This window comes from Triticum aestivum, chromosome 1A, assembly GCF_018294505.1.
Source record: "Triticum aestivum cultivar Chinese Spring chromosome 1A, IWGSC CS RefSeq v2.1, whole genome shotgun sequence".
Classification (NCBI taxonomy): Eukaryota; Viridiplantae; Streptophyta; class Magnoliopsida; order Poales; family Poaceae; genus Triticum; species Triticum aestivum.
This window is the reverse complement of record NC_057794.1, coordinates 167,559,764-167,567,517: the sequence shown is the minus strand read 5'-3', so window position 1 is coordinate 167,567,517 and position 7,754 is coordinate 167,559,764. Positions and strand designations below refer to the sequence as shown.

Here is a 7,754-nt window from a genome sequence, read left to right as displayed (position 1 = left end):
TGAATAGAAAATATATGTGAGTTCTTCTGTGTAGATGATAATATCGACAGAGTATAACTTCACTTACCCTGCCAATGCTATGACTCCTAGTTGATAGCACCGAGTATTTCACATGCCATCTATTTAGCCTTCAATTTAGTAGTTGTCACACACAATTGACAGAAAATCAGAAGTTCAGCAGCAGCGACACTTAAGCATTAGTAGTTCTCACATTGCCTTTGCTTTTGCAAACAAATTGTTCGCGAAAAATAGATATTCGGATTTATAACAGAAACCCTCAATGTTTTAGTAGTTCAAAAAGAGCTTCATTGTTAAGTGTTTCACAGTTTAACTATCTGCACTATATGCTGGCTAAAAAGGGTTAGAAGCAAATTCATGAGAACTCAATTCTCTAACCTACAACAACCAGGACATGGCATCTTCGCAAGGAACTTCCTTGAACAGGAGATCAAGCAACAACATCAGCCGTAACTGAAGACTGGGTAGGCCATTGAAGATGTTAACTCTCCCATAGAGGGTCTTAGACATGTTTTGTCGATACAAAAATTTATTAGTAACTTGACCAGCGATGACATTGACAACTGACATTAGGCTCCTCCATGCTGCTGTCATCTACTTAGACAGCATGTTAATTTATAAGCTCGCCTGATCAGCATCGTTATACTCCGACCATTGTCCATTATGTATACATAGCTTGTACGTAAGAAGATTATGCTCCAACCAATCTCCATGAGGTATCCATAGGTTATATGTGAGAAGAGCCGGGATTGCATCCATGGAGAGCACAAACACTATCCAAGCACATGATACAAAACAAATTGAACCCAAATCCAAAGTTAATGTGTATTCAAGATAAAACTGCAAGGAAAATTAGAACAAAATATTGTGAGAAAATGAACCTGATACAGATGAGGAAAACAGTTTTGGGTCAATAAGCTCCTTTAGCACAGCAGATGAATGCTCCAACTTAGTTTTGATAGAGACATGGGTTAGCTTCCATGGGGTGGGAGATAGCTGAAGGGAGAGACATGACGCAAGATTGTTGAGGTTGTTTCTAACCGGGAGAGAAAGAAACGGTGTAGAAGCAGTGATCTCTTTCGGGCCTGGAGGAAGAACTATAGAGCGTTAGGGCCATCAACAATAGCGTGGAATCTTTTCTGGTAATACGGCCGCTTAATGATGTTGTATCTTTTCCCTAGCCTACACTTGTTTTTATATTATTAGTTGAGCATCTCCCCCACGTAATAATTCAACAAATTTGTTAACACAATTTTTTGAAACAAATTTACAGTTTTCAAGATAAAAGAAAATTATTTGCAGCTTGCATGGAAGGAGTATTTACCTCAAACAATGAGCGTCTACTGTCAAATCTTCTCTTGTGCTTGCCTATTCCTGTACAAAAGGAAAACATGACAGGCTTTGCATGAAATCAATCTGGATTGAGGTTCAAAGCCACTGACGCAGCTAGTTACATAGCGGATGCGATGTTAATGAGTAGGTGCATTGATCGATGGATAAGACAGCAGCACCATCTCGTCGATGTTGACAAAGCGGTGGCGTGATGTGCATTGATCGATCCATGCGACGGCACCACCAATCTCGTCGACAACGGCGACAATAAGAAACGGTGGTGGTGTGGCATGCATTGATAGATCCATGCGGCGGCACCATCTAGTCGACAACGGCGACGGCATGAAATGTGCACGCTGTTTTACCCTTTATATCAAGAACAGCAGTATATACCGACTCAAGAAGAGTAGTGTATATCGAATAAAAGATTATGTACTGACTAAAAAACATAGTATACTGGTTCACAAAAAAGTACTATATATCTCCTTACAAAGATGTTGTATATACTGCATCACACAAAAAAGTATATACTTACTTCATTAAAAAGTATGTTATATACCCTTTTGATTTAATTTTGTATGCTACACTTCCGTGCACAAAGAGCAGTGTATTATATACTCCTTTTGATGGTAGCATACACCACAAGGAAGATAAAAATTGGCGGCAGCTATTCAAACCAGTTTGAAAATATGTTATAGAGTCCCTGGCAAAAATATGGTTCATACTCCACTATCACAAAGTCACTATATACAATATCACAGAAATATTGTTCTGGTATATACTGATTATTACACCTACTCCAACCCAAGCTCCCCAGGTTCACGGCAAGAATTCAAACCAGTTCAAAAATTACATACTCCACTATCACAAAGTTAGTATATATAATATCACAGAAATATTGTTCTGGTATATACTGATTATTACACCTACTCCATTCCGAGCTCCCCAGGTTCACAGCAAGCAAAGAGTAAGAGCACCGTATATTTTCAAGAGTTGGCAATATATGCTAACATTTTAGGTACCTTCGTATATACTACATATTAGATTTATTCTTTTGAAACATGCATGCATATCTAAAAATGCGTAGATGTCATGTTTGGTTTAGCACACACAGTTTCGTAGTGCAACATACACAAAATCACAAATGTATTTAGATCTGAAAGTAAATATAAGAAGCATCAAGCATTACCATATTGTTGGAGATTATTAATCCAGGTCCTATAGAAAACAAATCTCAATGAAGTTGTGTGGTAGCTGTAGTTGAAGGCATAAAAATGTTTGAGTAAACTATCACATCCATGCAGGTCCATATGGCTGATGCCATGCGTTCCAAAGGTGCCTGAACCCCTGACCGACATTGATGATGAACATCTGGCAAAGCGTCTGCATCAACAGTTAAATCATCAGTCTGATTGGTAAGAAGAATAAACTATTCAAACAACACTAATCCTATGGCACACACATCAGATTGTGTAATTTCCTTATTAAGAATTCAGTGAAGTCTACTTAACATTGCTTAGGCTCGACCAAATTAGTAAAAATCAAACGTTATGTTATGTCAAGCAGCTTTGAAGACGCACTAATGATCACATCCTAAAGTGGTCGTCAAAAATCAGGATTGGACATCTAAGCTTGTAGTCATAGGTGCAGTAGCATTTCTTCAGCGAATTAAAATGCTTTTGGCAAAAGATGCTAATCATCCATGTGACCATGTCTCTGCAGCATAAACAGATGAAGCATCAATGATCAGTAATAAATACTTGGACGGGGAATGTATTACTCCTTCTTGTAGGAATTAGCATAGACATTTTCTTGGCAAACAAAGCTCAAGTTCTGCATACTAAAATGTAGTACTCTGGGCAATAGAAAGCAATGCATTGGGTATTATTCATCAACAACAATCCACACAATTATATTGTAGTAAGCTAAATAGTAGTTGAGTCTATGAACTATTTCTTAGAACTACCTAAATGACCAATTATAACATAATTGTATTGTCCTCTGCCAAATTCAGCATGGTGACATTTTTCGAATATTAGTCCTAACTGAAGCACCTGTTAACAAACCAACTAAACCACCATGATTTTTTAAAAATAGAACTATCCAAATCACCATTGCAAAGTCAAAGGGTAGTAGTATTGACCCAGTACCTTCCCAAACCCAAGCGTGTGTGTAGGAAAGGAGATTCGGCCCACTAACATGGCAATCCAATGGCACTACACCTAGCACACCCGCAAATCCATTCCACCCAAGTTCCATGAGAGAACTTCAGAGAAGAAAATTACCTTGCCTGGCAGCCTCTCAAAACACATCCGAATTTGCTACGCGGAGCACCATCTTCTCCAAGTAGTTCCATGCCTCGGCGGTCCGATGAGTGGAGGGGCACAAATTTGCTACGCGGAGCACCAACTTCTCCGGGTACTTCCATGCCTCGGCGGTCCGATGAGTGGAGGGGCACAACAGGAGACCATTGTTATTGCCTATAGGAGAGGAGGAAGAGGAGGTGAGGATAGATCGAGAAGGGACACAATCCGCCTCAATCGCATTCCCTCGACCTGCCGCGCCGCCTCCACATGACCGGAAGCATCCGCCGTAGCGTGCTAGTCCAAGAGAGAGGACTAAGGAGAGAGATGGTTCACGGTGGCGGTGGAGGCGATGGAATGCAACAGAGGGTAGGTGCAGTGGGCAGGGGCAGTGGATGGGTGGGAGAGCGACGGCATCGGTGGGGAGCAGGGCGGCGGCGCGATCCATGGCAAGCGATGGGCGTCAGAAGGTTAGGGATACAGGAAGACTTTTTTTAGCAACCACGGTGAAAGGACTGCGGGTTTTTTTAGGTGGTTGTGGGGCTTCGTTTTGTACAACCATTGTGAAAGGAACGTGGGCCTTCAGGTTCCTTGGTGAAAAGAGCGTGGGCCTTCAGTTTTATTTTGGCGAATTAAGCACGTAATTAAGCGAAAATAACACGAGTTAATCTCCACCGTAATAACTCGGTCTCATCGAATGAACCATTCGTAATTTCTAATTAATATGATAATTACTTGGGAGTCTGTAATTAGTAGAGGTATAGATAGATAGATAGATAGATAGATAGATAGATAGATAGATATAGATAGATAGATAGATTGGACTATTCCTGAACCACCTCCTAAACCCATTCCCAAGAAGAGGGGTATATTATATCTCAGTCCCGAAGATATGCAAGAGGCAGATAAATCTATGAAGGAAAAAGGTATTAAAGCTGAGGACGTTAAAAATTTACCTCCTATTGAAGAAATACATGGGCTTAATATACCACCAATGCCTAAGGTGGTAGAGGTAAATTCTCTTATGAAGTTCAATGATAATGATAATCCTTACAATATGCATCATATCCAATGCCTTTTATGAGTTTGAAAACTACATTAGAAAACAAGATCACTTCAATGCAAATGTTATGAAACAATTGAAATATAATTCTGATATGATTGCTTGCTTGAGTGACTTGTTATTTAGAATATTAAATGATGTTAGAGGTGTTGGAAAACATGCTTATATAGTTCAAACCCAATTAGAGCATGTTGTTAAATCTCAAAGAGAATTGCTTGATGAAATGAATAAAAATATGCATGACTTTGCTGTTAGAGTTACTACTAGAGGAGGTAAAATGACTCAGGAACCACTTTATCCAGAGGGACACCCTAAAAGAATTGAATAAGATTCACAAAGAGCTAACACAAGTGCACCTAGTACTTCTAGGAAGAAAAGGAAAAAGGAAAATGATAGAACTTTGCATGCCTCTAGTGAACATGAAATAGAGAAACCTCCTGATAATGATAATGAAATTTCTATCTCTGATGCCGAAACTCAATCTGGTAATGAACACTCACCTACTAATAATGAAAAAGTAAATGATGGGGTTCATTAAGACTCTCAACCAACCAATGATAAAGAACCAAATAATGATGTGGAGATAGAACCACCTATTGATCTTGATAAACCACAAGCTAAGAATAAAAGGTATGATAAAAGAGACTTTGTTGCTAGAAAACACGGCAAAGAAAGAGAACCGTGGGTTCAAAAACCTATACCTTTTCCACCCAAGTCAACTAAAAAGAATGATGATGAAGAATTTGAACGCTTTGCTGAAATGTTGAGGCTAGTATTTTTGCATACTCGCTTGACTGATATATTGAAAATGCCTCCTTATGCAAAGTATATGAAAGACATCATCACAAATAAGAGAAAATTACCGGAAGTTGAAATCTCCACTATGCTTGCTAATTACACTTTTAAAGATGGAGTACCTAAAAAAACTTGGAGATCCGGAATACCAACTATACCTTGTTCTATCAAAAAGAATTATGTGAGAACTGCTTTGTGTGCTTTAGGAGCTGGTGTTAGTGTTATGCCTTTCTCTTTATATAAAAGACTTGACTTGAATAAACTCACACCTACTGAAATATCTTTGCAAATGGCTAACAAATCAACTACCATACCTATCGGTATCTGTGAGGATGTGCCCATTGTTATTGCTAATATTACTATTTTGACAAACTTTGTTATACTTGAGATGCCCGAGGACGACAACATGTCGATTATCCTTGGTAGACCCTTCTTGAATACTACAGGGGTTGTTATTGATTGCAATAAAAGCAAGTTCACTTTTCATATTAATGGTAATGAGCATACGGTGCACTTTCCAAAGAAACAATTCCAAGTGAATCGTATTAATGTTATTGAAAAATCATCGGCAATCACTATTGGAAGTTTTCAAATACCTCTACCTACTGTCAAAAAGAAATATGAAATGCTTATTGTTGGGGAAATGCATATCCACATTGAGGTAGTAGTTTACGAAAGTTCTTCGATTTCATGCTAATCGGAAGTGGTTGTTAATAAGAGTTGATCAACCTTATTAATGGATCATTTTTGAATGGTATGAAGTTGATGAATTTAGTAAGCACTACTTTCTGTCCCCACTTTTTATCCTCTATTTTTATTAGTTAAATAAAATAAAATGCCATGTTTTGTCTGTTTTCTGAATTTCCCATGCAATAAAAAATGACCCAAAAATAAAAGTTCTCAGAATGCCCTCAAAATTTAATACGATTTTTTCTGAATATTTGAGAATTTTTGGTGCAAGTAACATCAGAGGGAGGTGCACCAGGTGGGTACAACCCACCTGGGCGCGCCAGCACCCCCAGGCGCGCCCTGGTGGGTTGTGGTCCCCATGTGGGCCCCCTCACTTACCTCTTCATACCACATCATCACTTACCTCCAGAAAAAATCCCCATTGCTCTCTCTCTCTCTCTCCTGTGTTCTTGAGCTCAAACCCGCGGATTTCGATCTCTTTGCTCGAAGCTACATTTCCGAAACTGTTTTGGGGGATTGTTGCTTGAAAATTGTACACAGACATGATGAACCTATTTGGAAGGAGTTCTTCGAGGAGCCGATCCTCGGGGGTATCTTCTAGTGACAATTCTGCTCGTCGGTCTTATGTTGAACCAAGTGAGAGTTCCACGCGAGATGCCGCCACCAAGACATGTTTATGGCCTAGTGATGAATATATGATGCGTGTGGGCATTAAGGAGGAATTTGAGCAATATGTTCACAATGCTGGCCTCGGTCCCTACCTATCAGATAAGTGTGTACAACACCAACTTCTCATTGAATCATTTGTCAAAGGATTTAAATATTTCCCACGTGAGTCTAGGGTGTCGTTTATGCTTTATGATAATCCTTATACTATCCCACTGGAGAATTTTGCTTACCATTGCAAACTGTCATTTTGGGGTTCACTTGATGAGCCACCAACGGTTGAGTATGAGTCTTTCTTGACTAGCCTTTGCTATGGTCAAAATAGGGGAGTGAGACAAGAAAGAATAAAGAACATTCATTTTCCTGCAATTCAGTATTTTGCATTATTTAATGGGAAATGCATAGTAGGCAAGCAAGACTGTAGCATACTTTGTGCTCCATAATTGAGCCTCCTTCACACCGCTCTCACTGGTGAAAGGAATTATAACCTTGGAGCGATTATTGCATGTAGACTCCGGCACAATGCTAACCGTGGTTGGTTCTATTGTGGAAATTATGCCACGTGTTTAGCACGGGAGCTGAGTGTTTCGCCTTTGCCCTTTGATCCTATCCTACCCATGCAGTATTTAGATTTTGACACTCTGAAGGAACACAAGATCCTAAAGGGAAGGGCTGATAATTTCGCTTACAATCTAATGTTTAACCAAAGATCCATTGTGGACACATATTTGCATGCGCCTACTCTTTTTGATTATAACAGTAAGGGAAGATAATTTGTTCTTGAGAGCAAGGCCCGAACTCATAACGCAGCAGTGGTGGCGGCACGGCGTGCTGAGGCATCCGCACCGAGAGCTTCCGTGAGCTACCACGCTGACTATTACCCTCCA

At 39.6% G+C, this 7,754-nt stretch overlaps 1 long non-coding RNA gene across 2 annotated transcripts; it reads right to left on the bottom strand.

The window, feature by feature from the left end:
• Window positions 1-235: 235 nt before the first annotated feature.
• LOC123042232 (uncharacterized) lies at window positions 236-4,162 on the bottom strand. Of its 2 annotated transcripts, XR_006418741.1 has the most exons (6): window positions 3,906-4,162; window positions 3,636-3,830; window positions 2,540-2,733; window positions 1,343-1,392; window positions 900-1,103; window positions 236-791 (listed from the first exon to the last, which is right to left on the bottom strand). It is a non-coding gene; the product is annotated as an uncharacterized lncRNA (long non-coding RNA). The 2 variants fall into 2 exon arrangements; XR_006418739.1 differs by having other exon boundaries at window positions 3,636-4,162.
• Between the last annotated feature and the right edge of the window lie 3,592 nt (window positions 4,163-7,754).